The 17,813-nt window shown below is 37.0% G+C and overlaps 1 protein-coding gene across 4 annotated transcripts in view; it reads right to left on the bottom strand.

Annotated features, from left to right (window-relative positions):
* b3gnt2b (UDP-GlcNAc:betaGal beta-1,3-N-acetylglucosaminyltransferase 2b) overlaps window positions 1-17,813 on the bottom strand; it is a 37,275-nt gene that overhangs the window by 4,358 nt on the left and 15,104 nt on the right. For all 4 annotated transcript variants that reach the window (XM_084097696.1, XM_084097694.1, XM_084097693.1 and 1 more), the window contains one exon: window positions 7,355-7,485. The gene's annotated coding sequence lies outside the window, so the exon portion shown is untranslated. The remainder of the gene's footprint in view (window positions 1-7,354; window positions 7,486-17,813) is intronic.

The following is a 17,813-nucleotide window of genomic DNA, read 5'->3' as shown; positions in this document are numbered from 1 at the left end:
GAATGTTTTGTTGAATCGTTTACAATTAAAAAAAAACAAAAACAATAGTGTGTCAATATATCACTATGCGTTTTGCGTAGTCTGCTTAATTCTTATGAACTAACCATTTCATGAGGTTTAAATCATGTGTCATGTCAACAGTCCAGATTTAATGCTTAGAGTGAATTACTAGCATTAGCAGCTAGAGAATATGCATTTTACTTTTATGCAGCATCAAGCAGACAATGTAAGGATACAGAGAAAAGCTTTTCTGAACTCTTTAAAGTGAAAGGCTTTTATTTGTATTCACATATCTAACAGAGCTAGGTTGCATGTTGTGAAGTTCAGGAGTGATGTGCGATTCACTCTCAAATTGTGTTGTTGACATAACCATTGCATGGGACAGATATGAAATGCCAAGTAGTAACGCATTAGCAATGTAACTCAGATAATAGATATAATAGAATATCAGCTCAAATGTTTGAGTTCTTCTCCAAATATCGTAAAATAATGACTCGTAAATCTAATCTTTTGGTGGACACTGCTATCCAGCATCTGCATCATCACTAAATTTTGGGAACTCTGGGTTCCAGAACCTGGATGGGCATTAGTGTTTAAATATTAACCTTTGCTTAATCTACAAAACATCAAACAATGCCTTATTTGTTTAAGAAAGGTGTTTTACAATCTTGCATTTGATGCAGGAGTAAAATACTAGCATACAGCAGCAGAGATGCGTATTAAGATGCAGCAGCAGCAGCAAGCCTTTTACGTAAGGTTACTGCGACTAAGCATAGTGGACATGAGAAAATGTTGATGAGAAAACATAGCATTTAAAACTGGGGCTTATTACTTTATTTACAACACTTTTAAAGGCTGATGTTTTCATTTACTCGTGTGTGTTCGGTCTCGGTTCAGCTGAATACATGTTAGTCATACTCCATTATTCATCCGTTGTCCAAATGACTCCACATTTACAAATAAACCGTCCTTCGGATGAGACGTTAAACCGAGGTCCTTACTCTCTGTGGTCATAAAAATCCCAGAATGTCCTTCGAATGAGTAGGGGTGTAACCCCGGCATCCTAATCATCCCCATACTGTTTATGTTAATCACTATCTCCTCTCCACCAATAAGATGGTGTGTGGTGGGCATTCTGGCGCAATATGGCTGCCATCACATCATCCAGGTGGATGCTGCACATTGGTGGTGGTTGAGGAGATTCCCACTTTCATATGTAAAGCGCTTTGAGTACCTAGAAAAGCGCTATATAAATGTAATGAATTAATTATAAATTATTAATTAATTAAATAGGAGTATAGAAGGTTTGACAATGACGATTATCAAACGATGCTAAATCATCATACCATTTGCTCAGGTGGTTGTGGGGGGTTTCTTTTCATCTCTATTAGCCTGCAACATGTTACCATTTGTTAAAGCCACACATAATGCGCGTTCTAATTGGATATGTTTGAGCTTTTGGCTCAGGCACACATAGTCATAGGCCACTGGAGTTAAGCCATTCGGTGTGGTAACCCAGGCGCACAGTCACTGGCCAATAGAGTTAAGCCATTCGGCAAAGCAGGCCCATGCACACAGTCGAATAGACCACTAGAGCCAAGCCTTATGGCCCAAACTACTTAGTTTAGTGGCACGTATACACTGGTATGTAGGCACTGATAAGTCATTATGGACACCCCTTAAAAAAAAAAGAAAAAAAAAGGGGTGGGTGGGTACACTAGTACACATAGGGCTACACTGCGAGATGCTTGGCAGCCCACAATTAGAGCTAGGTATCGAGTTTGATACCGACCGAATTGCCTGGATACTATTGAGTATCGAAACATGTCTTGTCGTTCGGTACCAAATTTCGATACCTAAAGGGTTAATCTCGTCAACGATAGTGAGCCAATAAGCTTTCAGCATGATTGGCTGTGGCGGAAAAACACTAGTTTGCGCGGTTGCCCAAAGAGACGTGGCTTGCACATGAGGCTGTAGTGTGTAAGCATCCCAACCCACATAGATGGAAAATATGTGAAAAAGATCAAAAGTGTAGCTACGTTTCACCAGACTCGATGCCAGCAGCGCGCAATGCAATATTTGCGACAAGATGATTGCTGCCAAGACCGGCAACATGACAAATCTGATGAGCACTTAACAGCGCACAGAATAAATTTGAGAGCAGAAAGTTGATCTGTCTTCGACTGCAAGAAGAACTGGAGCGCGTCACAAATGAACTGAAACTCAGCTTACAGGATACATGCCTCACAGATATGAGAAATAGGTCTATAGAAGCTTGAAATGTCTAAACGAACCAATTCGAAACAAAATAGTTTGATTATGTAATCTAAATAAAAAGTGCATTTCTCTCTATAGGTGTGCAAGCTTTGCGGCAAGTTTTATGTATGCTGAGCGCGAGGCTTATATCCCGCCCCACAGTAGCCTATATTTAATTTAATTCAATTCTTTGTATATCATTTTTCACAATACATATAGTTTCACAGCAGCTTTATATGGGATTAATATCCTGCCATGATTCAAAACTGAAAATAAAGTTCTGAAAGGTTGAAACTAAGTGTTCGAACACTCAAAATCTTACAAAAAAAAGTTTTGCAAGATCGAAAAATAAGATTTGCAAGCTTGCAAAATGTAAAAAAATAAAAATATCTCTGCAAACATTGTTGTTTTTGAGATTTCCTTCTTCAAAACTGCAACATTTTTTTTACGATGTTGCGCAAACAATTTTTCAGAGTTTCAAATTTGTCAGTGTTCTCCCACTGTATTAGTTTGTTTTCCAGGTTTGAAACCTTGTAAATGGTGATCTGAAAACTGGGTTGCTAATGTGTGAAAAAAAGTTTTGAAACTCTGAAAACAGAGTTTTGCAGGCTTGCAAAGTGGTAAAAAAAAAAAAATCTCTGCAAACATAATTTTGTTTTTGAGTTTTCCTTCTTCAGAAGTGCAACACTCTTTTTTACGGTGTTGTGCAATCATTTTTTCAGAGTTTCGAATTTGTCACTGTTCTCCCAGTGTATAGTTTGTTTTCCAGATTTGAAACCTTGTAAATGGTGATCTGAAAATTGGTGTGCGAATAGGTGAAAAAAAGTTTTGAAACTCTGAAAACTGAGGTTCGAAAGGGCGAAACTTACTACATTACATTAGCACTCCTATTGCAGACTATTTTTTCAGAGCTGAGTTTACAACACCCACTTTGCGGAGATACGCCCACACAGTTGCGAGCTTGCGACTCACGTGATTTGTGGCAGCGTTGTCACGCAGCTCTGCTCTGAAACTCTGAAACTCTGAGCGAAAATTAAGCTTCGCAACCTCGCAACTTAAAAAAAAAGCCTGGAGGGAGGGCCTTCTGCTCTTGGCCAATGCTTTGCTGTCTGCTGACGTACAGTCCAATCACAAGTCGTATTTACTGGAAAGGTGGGATTGACCGACTGCTTTTTTTGTACGATTTTGAGTTTTCGAACACTTAGTTTCAACCTTTCAGAACTTTATTTTCAGTTTTGAATCATGGCAGGATATTAATCCCATAGCTTTACAGAAAATGCATGCGTCTAAATTGCAATTTAGAGTGATCTGTAATCAGAGAGGTGACTGTACAGTAAGTAATGCATTTCAATGAAATTTTCATTCAGTTTCATTGTTAAACAATGCATTAAGTTAAGGCAGAAACAACAAGCTCACTGAAGTAAAGAATACATCTTGTTAAATTATTAGAATCCATAAAAAAAACTTTAGCACTGGTGCTTTTATACAGACTCAAAATAGGAAATAAAACCAAAGGTTTTTTTTAGGTAATGTAATGTTGTTAAAACGAATTTCATAAAATTGGTATCGAAAAAGTATCGTTCAGGTACCGGTATCGAAGTCAAGGTATCAGTATCGCAAATTTTTAAACGATACCCAGCCCTATGTCTAACGGTTAGATCTGCTTGGGGGGGAATACTGCGTAGGCAGATCTAGTCCGCCAAGACCAAGCATATTTCTCATTCTCAAAACTAAAAGGCCAGGCACACATAGCTAGCATACACACGTTCCTTTGGCTCTTCGGAGCAGCAGCACATATGTTTTGGCGGTAGATCTGCTGGGGGTGGGGGATTTTCTGACGTACAGTAAACTCAGCTTGTATTGTATTGTCAAATATCATGTCACCTGCTCTGTTGGGGGGTAATTCATGTACGCTATATTGTACAGCAGCAGCATGTCTTACTTGCTCACAGCAGTGTGTCGTGCATGTATTGGCAGGAGCAAGTCCCGTACTTGTTCTGCCGCAGCAATAAGCTACAGCAGCAGCAGCAATTAAAGCAGCAGCAGAAGATCTATTCCGCCAAGACCAAACATACAACATTGTCATACCCATTACCATGCCAATCACCCCGACAGTTGTCATGACAGAACTGAAAAATAATTAGTGAGGGAGTCTGTTGTGAACTCAACCACAGGTCTGAGTCCAATTCAAACCACTAACTCACAATGAATTGACACCGTTTTGTGAATCTTTTTAACCGACTTTAACATTGTAGCTTGCGCTGCATCCAGAAAACCCTGCCATGCACTCTTAAATATATAATTAACTAAAGGCACTTCACAACATGAGATGCTATCTGGGTCAACTGCAGAAAACAAAAAAGTTTCGGTTTCAATTTTTTACCTGCCTTATCTCTTAGGGTTTTCATTTCCTAGGATAGATTCTCTTTCACCAGAACAGTTTAGCTGACAGTTTCAAGAAGTTTCTACTTGCCACAGAAAAGTGACGCAAATAACCACAAAGTTAATTCTGTTAGATGACTACATGCATTGCTTCAGAGTTTGTTTGCTCGTGTGTGTGAATGTCTGCAACTAAATTCTTGAGCACTGAATGCTAACAAGTCTAAATGTCAACCGTAGATGACTTCATAAGACACTAAGTCGAGAAGACAAACTATTAGTAGACACAAAGACATGAGTTACTTTAAGGACTTGACCCTATTTCAAGCTAGGCCGTTTTAAATTTTAGACCTTCAAGCTAAAATTAAACTAAGTGAACCTCTTTATGTTTAACTCTATATGAGAGTTAACACACTAGTTTATAAAGAACACTTCATTTGTGATGCCTTGGAGTAACCATCTTTAGACATAAAAACCCCTTTTAATATTTTTGAGTTTTAAATTTCATTAAACTGACAATTCACACTTACTAAAGGTTAATTATCAATACTTCATTTATTCTGAACATGCCCTTTTCCCATTCACCTGTTGCTTCTTTCAACATCTCCTCACTATTTCTCTTGTTTCGTTGCTTTTGTCTCCCAGCAACCCCTTTGCTCTGTTGCACATGGCTTCTCTCACTTATTCAACTTCACATTCTTCAGTTTAGCTTACATTCCCATTCCCTTTCTCTCTTCCTGCTCTACCTTAGCCCATTTTCCTTTCAGTCTTCTCTTATTCTTTGTACACCCCACACCGTAACTCTCTAAGGGATACTAGTAAAAGGCCCAGTATCGCCTATGGAACCAGAGCTGCCAACCCTCACGCATTCACCGTGAGACTCACGCAATTGACACTTTTCACACGCTCTCACGCCACACATCCATTTTCTCACGCACAGAAAAATCACGAAGCAAAGAGGACACGGAGACCGACTAGACAGAGCAGGTTACTTATGATATAAAAAAATCTCAGCTCTCAGATTCAGTAAATTTTATTACAAAATTCAAACAATAAATACCGTTTTGGCGCTTGTAAATGTTATGTGACAGATCCATAGCGGCACATGACCCGATCATCTCTACTAGTTAATAGTAAATAAATGCGAATGAACACTATTGAAAGATACAGTACAACTTACCGAAATGCATATTCCTCATACATAATATCGACCAATCAGTCAAACAAAGGGGTCAATAAAACAGCTGGAGAACAATTATGTCACATAACATTTACCTCAGGAAAGCCATTTAATGACCATAATATAGGCTATAGCACATAGTTGGCTAGAAAAAAAAGAGCTATAGAGAATATTTTGCTAAATATGTGTACTATTACATATTTATTATATTTTTACTTATATCATTAAATAAAGTTGTTGTTATAATAAAAAAGGCATTATATTTAATTTGAGTTATTTTTAACCTTAAATAATACTGCCAGCTGATAGGGCTCTCTGTATTTACAGCATTAGGTGAGTTGTTTTTTTCTTGAGAAAAATTAACGCCTATCTTGTGTACCTAATATTTATCCAAATGAGTCAATATTAAATAAAATAACAATAACTGAATTGAATTGAAATAATAAAAAAAGCGTAGCTTACCAGAAATTGTACCATGTAAACATTGTAACATGTTGTCACTAAACCTAATAAAATTCAGTTTAGTTACTAAAATATTAGTGACAATCACAATACACTTATTGTAATGCAATTTTTTTACTCAAAAGTTGGCAGCTATGGGAACAGCGTTGTATCCGAGTGCAGGGGTAGTCTAGTTTTACACGTATGGGATAAAGGACTAAATTTAGAGTGGCCTCAGGGGCCAGCTGGCCTCTGGGATCAGTGGTGATTTAAAGACTACATATGTCCCTGTCAGTGACAGAGAGCCATTTATTTTCAACGAGAAACAACATTATCTGATATGTTTCGACTTAACTGCATAATGCCAATTTCCTTGGTTTCATATTTCTGAATAAAAACCATGAAGCATTTAAAGGAGCTGTATGTAAGAAATGTATTTCAATTAATCATAAAATGGCCCTGATATGTCACTAGACATTAAGAAATCATGTTCATTTCAAATACTTATATCACTGACAACAGTAGTCCGGCCAGGATATTGTCATTTAAAAAGTGAAGTTGCAGCCCTCAACTTATGTTGATGTTGTCATGTTGTGTTTTGGCCTGATGCTCCACCCTCCACCTATCTGCCAATCACGAAGTCAGTAGCGTTTCGGCATTGGGGTTGCCAGCTCCGCTCTAGTTTCCACAGCTACATAGCAGCCTACGTTCCTGCTGGATCCTGCAGCCTATCTGGCAACCTCGAGTCAGGGGGGTGGGGGAGGGGATACACCGCTCTACAGTAATTTGAAAGTGATTGCAGTACCAGTTTTGGCCACAATCTTACATACGGCTCCTTTAAAATACGTGTTTCTCATTTTAAATTAATTATGATTAAATATTGTATACAAGAAAACTTAATTTCAATATAATTAAGTCATTTATGGTCATTAAACTGTATTCTATTATATAAATATCAATATCAGTCTCAGTCACCTTGCTCTCAAAGTATCAGCAAGTAAAAAACCACGATGAAATCAATTGATTGTACAATTGATAAAATCAAAATGATTTTTTATCAAGTGAAATTATTCTGGGCCAAAGTGTGTACATGTTTACCTGTGCACAGGTGAGACGGAGGAGGGTCCAGGTGTACGGTGCTCAGCTGCTAGCAATTGTTTTTAGCCCATCCTGACAAACTGGCAGAGCAAATCACAGAAACAAGGATGATGTGGCGAGGAAATCCGAGTCTGAGGAGAAAGAAGAAGAGACATGTTTTGCTGCTGCTGCTGTAATAATGGTTACATGGAACATCAGAGCCTGAAACAGCAAGAGTAAACACGGTCTGTTCACACACATGGATTAGTTCAGGTAGTCTGACCTGGGCAAGTATTTGTTGACATTGCTTGAATTGATCAGAAGAGAGAAAAATATCAGTTTCATCTTTGAGTGACTGAAGGTGTGTGTGTTCATTTTCACGAAAGTACAGCAAGCTACAAGCTAAACAAGTTTTCACAGTCTCTTCTGCAGTGAATAAATTATATTTATTTTTTCACATATTTTTATGGCTTAATCAAACTTGTAGGGTCATTAAAACAAATATCCCCTCCAGACATTACTTTTGTCCATTTCACTGTGTGTATATGTATGCATGTGTGTGTGTGCGTGCGTGCGTGCATGTACACATGTCACACATATATATATTATTTATTTATATATATTATTATTTATTTATTTATTTATTATTTGGCAAAAAAGGGCAGCTACAGATTTTATTTTTCCATGCAAAAAAAGCATACATTGACTACAACATTCTCATTTCTATTAGCCTATGTAATAAAGCAACAAAGGCAACATCAGGGAAGCTGAAGTTCAGTAAATTTACAACTTCTTGTTAAAAGATGCCCTGCAGGGCTAAAAAAATACTTTTGAGGGCACTTATGACTTGTGCAAGAGCTGCAATCCAGGCATTCAGTACATTTGCTCCTACTTAGTGCACTTACGGTCAGAGAGAAACTGTAAGCGTCCCCAGGAGGTGAAGTCTCTTATTAATAATTAACACTACGTTTGCTGTGTAAACAATGGACTGAATCTCTCCATGCCTCACATCACCAGACTAAACACTCAGACAGATCCATTCACAAGCCCTTTACAAACTGTTTAACTCCAGCTGGATTGTAAGTGAACAGACAATGCAGTTACTGTTGAATTTCAAGAATATTCCTGATTTGTAAAACCAACCCCAATACACGACTAACTTGTTGGTTTACCACCAGCTGATGGTTAATAAAGACACTTAAGCAATTGTGCACAAAATCCACAGTAGAAACCATAGCAGCTAGTCAACGGTAATTACAAATAGGACAATACAACATGGGGTGGTAGATATAATATGATACTGCTGCATATGCATTTGGCATTAAGAGTATTGTTATATTCCAGTATGTATTTTTGGTAAATGTTTTTTGCATGCATGTCTGTTTTGCATTCTGGTCTCCTAGGAGTAGCGGCACCTGATGTTAATATCTATTTTTGGACAGGTATCAGCAGGTGGGACAGATTTACATTTTCTTACATGTGAGAAAAGGTGAAGAATGTGAAGAATGTGAATGTAAAAAGAAATAACAGCACAGGACATGTCCTGAACAAGTCAAAACAAGAAAGAACCTGTCGTTATGTTGTTCGACACAATGCAAAGCAGAGTTGAGTTGATCACAGTAGCCAACCAGTGTCACGAACACAGAATTCAAATGGCATACACTGATAAAAATGATTGTGGTTAAGTAAATACTACAGAATAATACAACATGAAACACTGTAAAAAAATAATTCTGTGGCTTAGTAAATATTACAGAAATTTTTAACTTTATTAACTTAATAAAATCGTTTACTTGATTGTTTGAGTTAAACATACCAAAATAATTGAGTAAAAATCCAACAGTTAATTTTATCTAAAATTTACAGATATATTTAAGTTTTTTTCAATAAAATGATTTAGTATTTTACAAACCAATAATTTCTTTATGATATACTTAATATATTTGTAAAAAAGTTATAAAAAATATTTGAGAATGTTGAATTAAACTGATCTGTTTCAAGAAACAAAAATATTACTTAATTCAAATCAATATTATTAATATATTTAACACTCTTAAGAAATTGAGTAAGTTTACTCAATTAAAACAAAGCACCCCTCCCCCACCCTCTGACGTGACGACAACTCGACGATTGGTTGAGTGAGCGCGGGCTGTTTGAACTCTCCAGTCCAGAACAACAGTCCTCTTCTCAGCGTCGCAGATTTGGTGCATTTCCTCTGTGAAATTCAGGTTTGTGTATATTTTATTTTTATCTATAAAATCATTACTGTGCTTTAAATCATTTTATTTCATGCAAAACAACATACAGAGGCGTAATTCGACACCTAAACGAGAGTCGCGCCTGTCTTTTCGCGTGATTGAAACGCCTTGCATAAACGCACGACTTTATTCCTAATGATAATGAATATAATTAATTTGGATGATAAAATGTCCTCAGAACTGTGCACTGTTTGTTTATTGGCAGGTTATGGAGTCAGTCGCTCGCAGTATCTTTCGGCTGTGAGTGAAACGCAGGACGGCGGTATGAAGTTCAAAGTTCACCTGCAGAGCGCGAGTCCATCTCCGGCTCGAGAACCAGCGCTGATCCGGTGGAAATTGGATAACAGACCGATTGATTACACTTGAATTAGGCTACCTGAATGTTTAAATGTTTAATTTTTACTTCTAAAATGTTTTTTTTAATGAGTTTACATGTAGGCAATATTGTATGTGTTAAAAACAGTGTAAAATGTGCTGTATTGCTGTACTCATCGACAATAAAGGCCAAGTCATGTAACGTAGGCTATACTGGTTGTTGTATGGAATAGGCTACTATTTTGCAAAGGTTAGAGAGACAATTAAAAAAAAGTTAATATTACTCATAAATAAAAACAGTTAATATTACTCATAAATATTGTTTTTTAAATGTTTAAATGTTAAATTATTTCTACTCATTTTTATTTGTTAATGTACCAGATGCAGTTACTCAGATTTACTTAATTTTTTTACTTGAATTTACTCAATTCATACATTATATTTCATTGATTTCACAGCTTTAAAATTTACTCAATATTTTTAAGTGTAAAAATGTTTCACCAATAAAATTAAGTTTATCCCAGTAATAGTTTTTAGAGTGAAGAGTTAGTTCAGGCAGTTAGTAAATTCTATATTAGTACTCAATTCAAGCATGTAGAAATTAAAGCGTAAATATCAACGTTAAAATTAAGTAAAATTACTCAACTTTTCTTTTACTGGTGTTCCCATCATGCACTGGGCCTTGAATAATTAATGAAGTTGATTTTTCACTGTTTTCCAGCGGTATTTACACGGTTTTATCATTGCTTTTGTTGTTAGGATTAGTAACTTTGGTGATTTTAGCCATTTTGTGACATTTGGAGTTCATTTTCTACTTAAAATGAGACATTCAAACACTAACTATACATCAAATGTTACCCTCATTGTGTATTGTCTACCAAGTATTGAGGTCTCTGCGTTCACGTGTAATTTCTGACAAGTAGATACAGTGTCTCACACAATATCTATTGTATTACTTACTTAGATGTTTCTAAGTAAAGCATATACTTTAAAAGTGTGGTTTAATTCAATGTTATAAAACGGATAGTTCCAGTCCTTGATTCTGATTGGTTGAGCCGCGTTCAAAGCCGTTGTAAACTACTCATCAAACATACACCTGTGACCGCATTACATTAGTATTACCAGAGAATGTCTAATAAGGCGAGAAGTTTCACTCTCAGTACACTTCCGGCTTTTGAACTGGCGCTCACAGGACGAGTGCAGAATGAATGGAGGTCTATGGCGCTATACACATCAAAATCCACTTTTCTCAGGATATAATTTGTGTAGTAATTTGAATGTTGTATTCGAAAGGAGATGCAAAGAAATTACACATTGCTGGGTGTTAGATTTTTTAGAGTCACTTATTTGCTTTAAAAGGTATTTTAAAGTGTCAATCGTCATACACATCGTACGACCAGAGATACTGCTTTACGGCAATCCTTCAGTTACTTTGGTGCTTTCGCGCTCTGCACTTTCTTTGCACTCGAGGCATCGACAACACAGCTGACACAGGTAAATACACGTGCTAGAAGAGTTTTTGTTTTGTTTGTTTCTGGTCCCGCTTCGGATGCCACGATGCCATCAAGCAGCATCTCTGGTCGTAATCAGTCCTTCACTGACCAATCAGCGTTCATTAGCAGAATGCTAGCGTGTTATGGGCAACAACAACTCAACCTGTAAGAAATCAAAAGGACTTAAGTACTCGTTCATTCAACTTTCGACCTATAACCCATGTTGAACTTGCAAAACCTACAATCTAGTGTTGTCACGATACCAAAATTATTGTTTCGATACCGATACCAAGTCAAGTATTGCGATTTCGATACTTTTTCGATACTTTTCCTGAAAAGGGAGAAACACTCTCAAATATCATTGCTGTGCTTTATTTTAAAACCGGGACAACATTCTAATCATATAACACACTAATAAATGAACATATGAACAGCAGATATATTAAACATTTGAACAAAATATGAAATATAAAAATATAAAAAATACATTAGAGCAATGACATTCAAGGTAAAAAAAATGATAAATTTAGCAGCATTATCTCATTTATCATAAGAAACATAAGAGCTTTATCTTGATTCTGAACTTTGAATAAAAATATGAACAGCGATTATATTAAACAATGTTTAATATTGGTAACATATGATAAGCCTCATTGGTGATATATTTGACGTGGGAGAGAGAGTTGTGGAAGGCCTATACTTCATGTTAAACATAAATAGCAGCAAAGACAACATCGGCAGTGTTGACGGCAAAATAGGCTACAGAATAATTCGTTCTGTATTGAGAGGTGCAATATTTGAAAATCGATCATATTTTTTTAAATTACATTTATATTTATGTCAAAACTTTCAAACATCAAAATGTCATTTATTAATATGTATTCGTGTCAAAATGACATGACATGACAAATGACATATTTTGCCTGGAAACGCTTCCAACACGCTTGCGTGTCGCGTGAAAAATAGGCGTCGGTTCTATTTCTAGCATGCACACGTTTTCCGCGCGTCTCGAGCTGCGCCCAGACGCGTGTGTCACGCAGGCAGTTAACATGGGAGCCGAAATAAAAACGGACACGACACGCAGCCAGTGTGTCACCGGCCTTACAAATCTTGAACGCGGTCATTCTTAGAAGTATCGATACTAATAAATTAAGGAATCGTGAGGTTTTTAATTTCCGATTTACTTTTGAAGTATCAGTGCACCGTGCAACAGAGCAAGGTAGGCAACGTACTTCCATATGTCACTCCTCTCGTCATCTTTTTCTACGAGTCGTGGGCCACTTGTGCTCGCACATGCAGCCATTTCGCTGTAGTGTTTTGTCACATGACACTGACAGCGGCAGGTTCTTTGCTGCGTGCGTCAGGAAAAAAACACAGACGTCCATAGGGCAGTGGCGGAGCCAGGATTTTTTCATAGGGGTGGCCAGGCAAGGGCCAGCAACCAGTCTGGGGTGGCACAGAAATATTAATTATTTTATCATAAAAAATTATTTATGCATTGGACCGTTTTAGTGTCTACACAACTGAATAAAGTTAATTTGTACTTAATTGTAATTGAGATAGTGAATTAGGAATCATGGAATACTGAGTGAATTTTATATTTTTGTATTATTACCCACCACCTCATATTAAAATGAATTAAATAGTAATAAAAGGGCACGCACTATAGCTAAAGTTCAACTTGCTCAGTTAGCTTGGTTCTGGTTCTCAAAATCTCCAATAGCTTGTTCTATTGTTGCATCTTCATGGATGAGACATGCAGTACTGTAAATACTGTAGTCCAAAGATTATTCAACCTTCAATGCGTTTTTTATAATCAATTAACTCTTCAACCAATTCTGAGTTTGTCAAAAAAAAGTTTAACTTTCTATATTAGTTGTCAAAATAAATAATTGCAACAGTTCTATCATACCGAAATTAAAAAGGAAAACAAAAGTTCTCTTTTGAATCCCCATGTGCAAGAATGTGAACAAGGCGGAAGTCAACAGCACATAATCTAAAATGTTATGTTTTTCATAATGTAATGTTGCCAGAATGTAAAAGTAGTTATTTTATGGATTTAAAAATTATCCATTTTTGTTTGTCCTTTACAAATTAACGCAAAATGAATGCCTATCGTCTAGTACAAATGCACAGTGCTCACATTTATTTGGGACATTAAAACATTACATATCAGTTTGTTCCTTATATTGTGATCTCACATAGCAGAATATTTTAATCCAGACACATGTGACGCATATAACAAATACATGCATGCAGTTTTGACAGCTTTAATCGCCTTTTTGATTCTTACATGAGTTAATTGACGACAGAACTGGCTACAGCACGCCGCATTTGCGCGCGATGTGCGTACCGCAAGCACAGTACAACAGCCGTCAGCGTATGACAGAAAAGTTAGTTTTGCTGACATTTGACCTGACAACATCTCATCTTCCCGAAGATAGCCAACTGAATAAGGACAACGCCCTTTTCTCAGCATCTGACAGAAGTGTCACAAGCCTTCACACACATCTTCTAAAATAAAAGTAGCATCAGAAAAAAAGAGAATTACATTTGTTGTTGACTGCACACTATTCGACTTACTCAAAACGGTCTTGCAACCCACCAGTTGAGAAAGATTAACTCTATATTTACTATGTGCATATCACTGTCTGATGTTCTGCTGAAGCTCATTCGGCACTTGCTCATTTCCGCACTCGTTTGGCTTGCGCCTGGCGCTGAGGTGAAATTGGAGTGTGCATCTGAAAAGTCTCATGTTTTTTGTGGTCTTAAAGAGACGGTTCAGCGTTTTAAGAAACGCAATTTTTGTCAATAAAAAAAGAGACAGAAACAGCAGTTGTGAGAGGGGTGGCCAAAGGGGTGGCCAAGCTTAGACCAAGGGTGGCCACGGCCACCCCTGGCCACCCCCTAGCTCCGCCAGTGCCATAGGGAGGCGTTTTTTTATATTTTTTTTTAAGTATCGATACTGATTAATTTAGGTATCGTGACGTTTTTCATTTCCGAGTATCGCGATACTTTTGAAGTATCGATACACCGTGCAACACTACTACAATCAAATCTGAGATTTCTCAACGGCAATCGGGTGAAAGAGACAAATTTAGCCGTATAGCCCCATAGACTCCCATTCATTCTGCACTCATGGGCGATCGCCCCCAGTGGAACTCTGGTGGAACTACAACCAAAATTCGGTACAATAGGACTTAATAGGGAGTGGGCAGGCTCTCCGTAGACGGGCTCTGGTATTACTGCGCAACTGCCTTTTGTGATTCTTTGTTGCTTAGCAACCTCTTTGGAACAACATTGCTTGGTGGAGGAATAAATCATGTATTATAACGTTATATTTTTTGTTGCTGGTATTTATTTTATGAATAAAATAAATCTTAAAATGAATATTTTTATGGAGTAGCTGTTTTATAAAAGCAATAAGCCCCTTGAAGCCGTGTTTTACAGTGGATTTAGAACAGCTAAGGGGCATTGTTAGGCACGACGCAGAGCGGAGTCTGAACCCCTCTTCTGTTCTTCGCGGGGCTTATTGCTTAATTATATTGTTTGAGAGAAACGTATTGCAAAGGAAACATCAACTAAATAGATATTACTCAACCTTTTACTAGCCAAGTTAAAATGACTTATTTTCTTTGTTACTTTCACTTAACTTACTTAATTTTCAAGAAAATTGTTTTGCATATATATATATATATATCCAAGATATATATATATATATATATATATATATATATATATATATATATATATATATATATCCAAGTTTACCTTCACTGCAAGTGAACCCGTGTCTAAATGTAGTCTGGGTGCCCTTTTCTTTAACCTTGCATATGGTTAATGGTTTTTGAATCTTAAGAGATATCACACAACCTGTCCATATTGGCATCTGACTAATTTGTCACGTTTCTAAGTTATTTTGCCATCCAAACTATGCTAAATACAACAAAAATAATAGTTTTTTTTACTACTGCCTGTAACACTAAGATCAGACCTGTAACCCACCAGTTGAGAGCCACTGTTCTAGTTCACAAATGATAAACAAGCAAAAACTGTGACGTGTATGAATGAGAACAGAGCAAACAATATTTAGCTCCAGTACAGTTTAGAAGCACTGTCTTTTATTCATCCACTCACTGATGATAATCTCTGTGTGTGACTTCCAGTCCACTGACATTTTAGGAGATTAATGTCACACATGAATAAAAATGTTTGGGGCTAAACAAAAAGCAAACCGGTCACTCTGTGACGAACGGTCTTGGCTCAGGTGCATGACAACAACATTTTTTGTGTGGATTAAATCAATATTAAGAAGGGAAGGTTTGCAAACACATCAACTCAAAAAGATGGACAGAAAAAAACCCACTGCTTTTATGCGCATTTTGAAGTATCGCGGAAACTAGTGATGGAAACGGCAAATTTCAGAAAAAAATTCCTTAAGTCGCAAAAAAGTTTACACGAATTTTCAGCAACCATTATAGTTTTGTGGAAACCACAATTTTTATTTTTATTTTCAGGATTATAGAAACTTCAAAATAACAGTATTTACTTGTCTTTATGGTCACTTTTGATCAATTTAATGCATCCATGCAAAATAATTTTTTCATATATATAAAAAAAAATAATTACCCCAAACTTTTGAATAATAGTGTATGAAGGAAGAAATGAGAATAAAAATGACTTGGGCTTATTCACATACACAGCTTGGCAACATGAAACAAAAACATGATCTCCCCTTTAACAGTCTAATACAAGTGAAGTCACTACAGAGCAGATTTCCTGGAAGAGGATGAATTCTCCATCACTGAAGCTAATTGTCAAGAATTGGGTGGAGTACTTCCCATGTGGCAGCTAAATGGAATGCATGTGACCAAAACAAAAGTACATGAAAGTGTGAGGGATCTTAAAAACACATCCGAGGAACACTGCCAGGAAGGTCCCCCACCCACCCCAGCCAACAGTCCTTATGAAACTGACTGCATGCTTGCGGTTTTCTCACAAGATAACCCACTGCATTGATCACATCCTTTAGGTTGCTTTGAAAATGCTTAGGTTTAAAAAGGGGTAGAATGAGACAGGCTAACATATTGGGGGCACAAGCGTACCTTGAAGGGCTTTCCTTGAGTCATTATGAGTAAAACTCCGAGGGATTTTCCCTAGTTAGTCAAAAAACCCACTGACGCAAACTGAGCACTTGGTCTTCCTACCCCTCCTGCTCACCATGCAGAACCACAAGAAAAGAAAAAAGTGCTCCTAGAAGTAATACTTCATTACTTCTAACATCTTCTTTTTTCTTTTTTTTGGAGTCATACAGAAACCATTTCAGTCTTACTTCTCAAAACAAAAGTTAAAGTCCAAATGAACTGCCACAGCCTAAAAGGCCTAGTATGAGGGTTGTGCTAAGCTCAAGCACAGACTTGATGAATACTACATTCCCTGAGAGCATGCAATCTCCCTATAATGACGCTAACGTTTTACACACTATAGTGAAAACCAGGCAGGAGTGAACCTCATTCTGACTCCAGACTCAGAGTTAAAATCCCTTAGAGGGACAGGCTGTAAATGGTTACCATTATTGTGTGGATGTGTCATGCAATTCAAGGGATATTCACCCAACACTCTCAGAAAAAAAGGTACAAAAGTTGTCACTGTGGCGGTACCTTTTCAAAAGGTACACCTTTGTACCTAAAGAGTGCATATAAGTCCCTCAAAGGTACATGTTGGTACCAAACGTGTACATATTAGTACCTAAATGGTACATATTAGAACCCTTTTGAAGGGTACTGTCCCAGTGACAGCTTTTGTACCTTTTTTTCTAAGAGTGAAGAAATTTAAATGTGGGATGCCTAAATGTCAGTTCAGAAGCTTTTGCTCAGGGCTCCTGTGACCACAAAACACAAGCACATACGATATGAGTGGGAAACTATTAAGATACTACTACAGGAAAAATATGTAATATTATGAGATTTAGGGATAGGTTTTTTTTCCCAATGTTTCCTTTCAAATACTCGATCAATAGAAAAAATACATGAGTATATTATTTTAATTAAAACATACCTTTGACTAAAATGCATGTTTGAGCTGTTTTAACTGAAAGCAACTTGCACTGACATATCTTGAAAAACGTCAGCGGACTCAGCGCCATTGTTTTGTCTCAAGATGCACATCAGTAATGTTATTTTCTAAGTTACATTTAAAGAAGCTACTTAATACCCTAAATAAACTAAGGCCTAAACCTGGCTTAATATAAGCCCTGTCTGTGAAACCGGGCCTTAAGGCCCATTCACACCAAAGAATAAATATAACGATAACTACATTAGCATCCACACCAGCAGACGATATCGTTCTCTTTATTCTAAGCACATGCTTATCTGTTGCTTTAAATGCTTGAGCTCGTTATAGCAGGAATGATTC

Source organism: Abramis brama (assembly GCF_963993115.1).
Source record: "Abramis brama genome assembly, chromosome: 21".
In the NCBI taxonomy this organism is placed as follows: Eukaryota; Metazoa; Chordata; class Actinopteri; order Cypriniformes; family Leuciscidae; genus Abramis; species Abramis brama.
The sequence above is the reverse complement of the archived record's forward strand: the minus strand, read 5'-3'. Positions and strand labels throughout refer to the sequence as shown.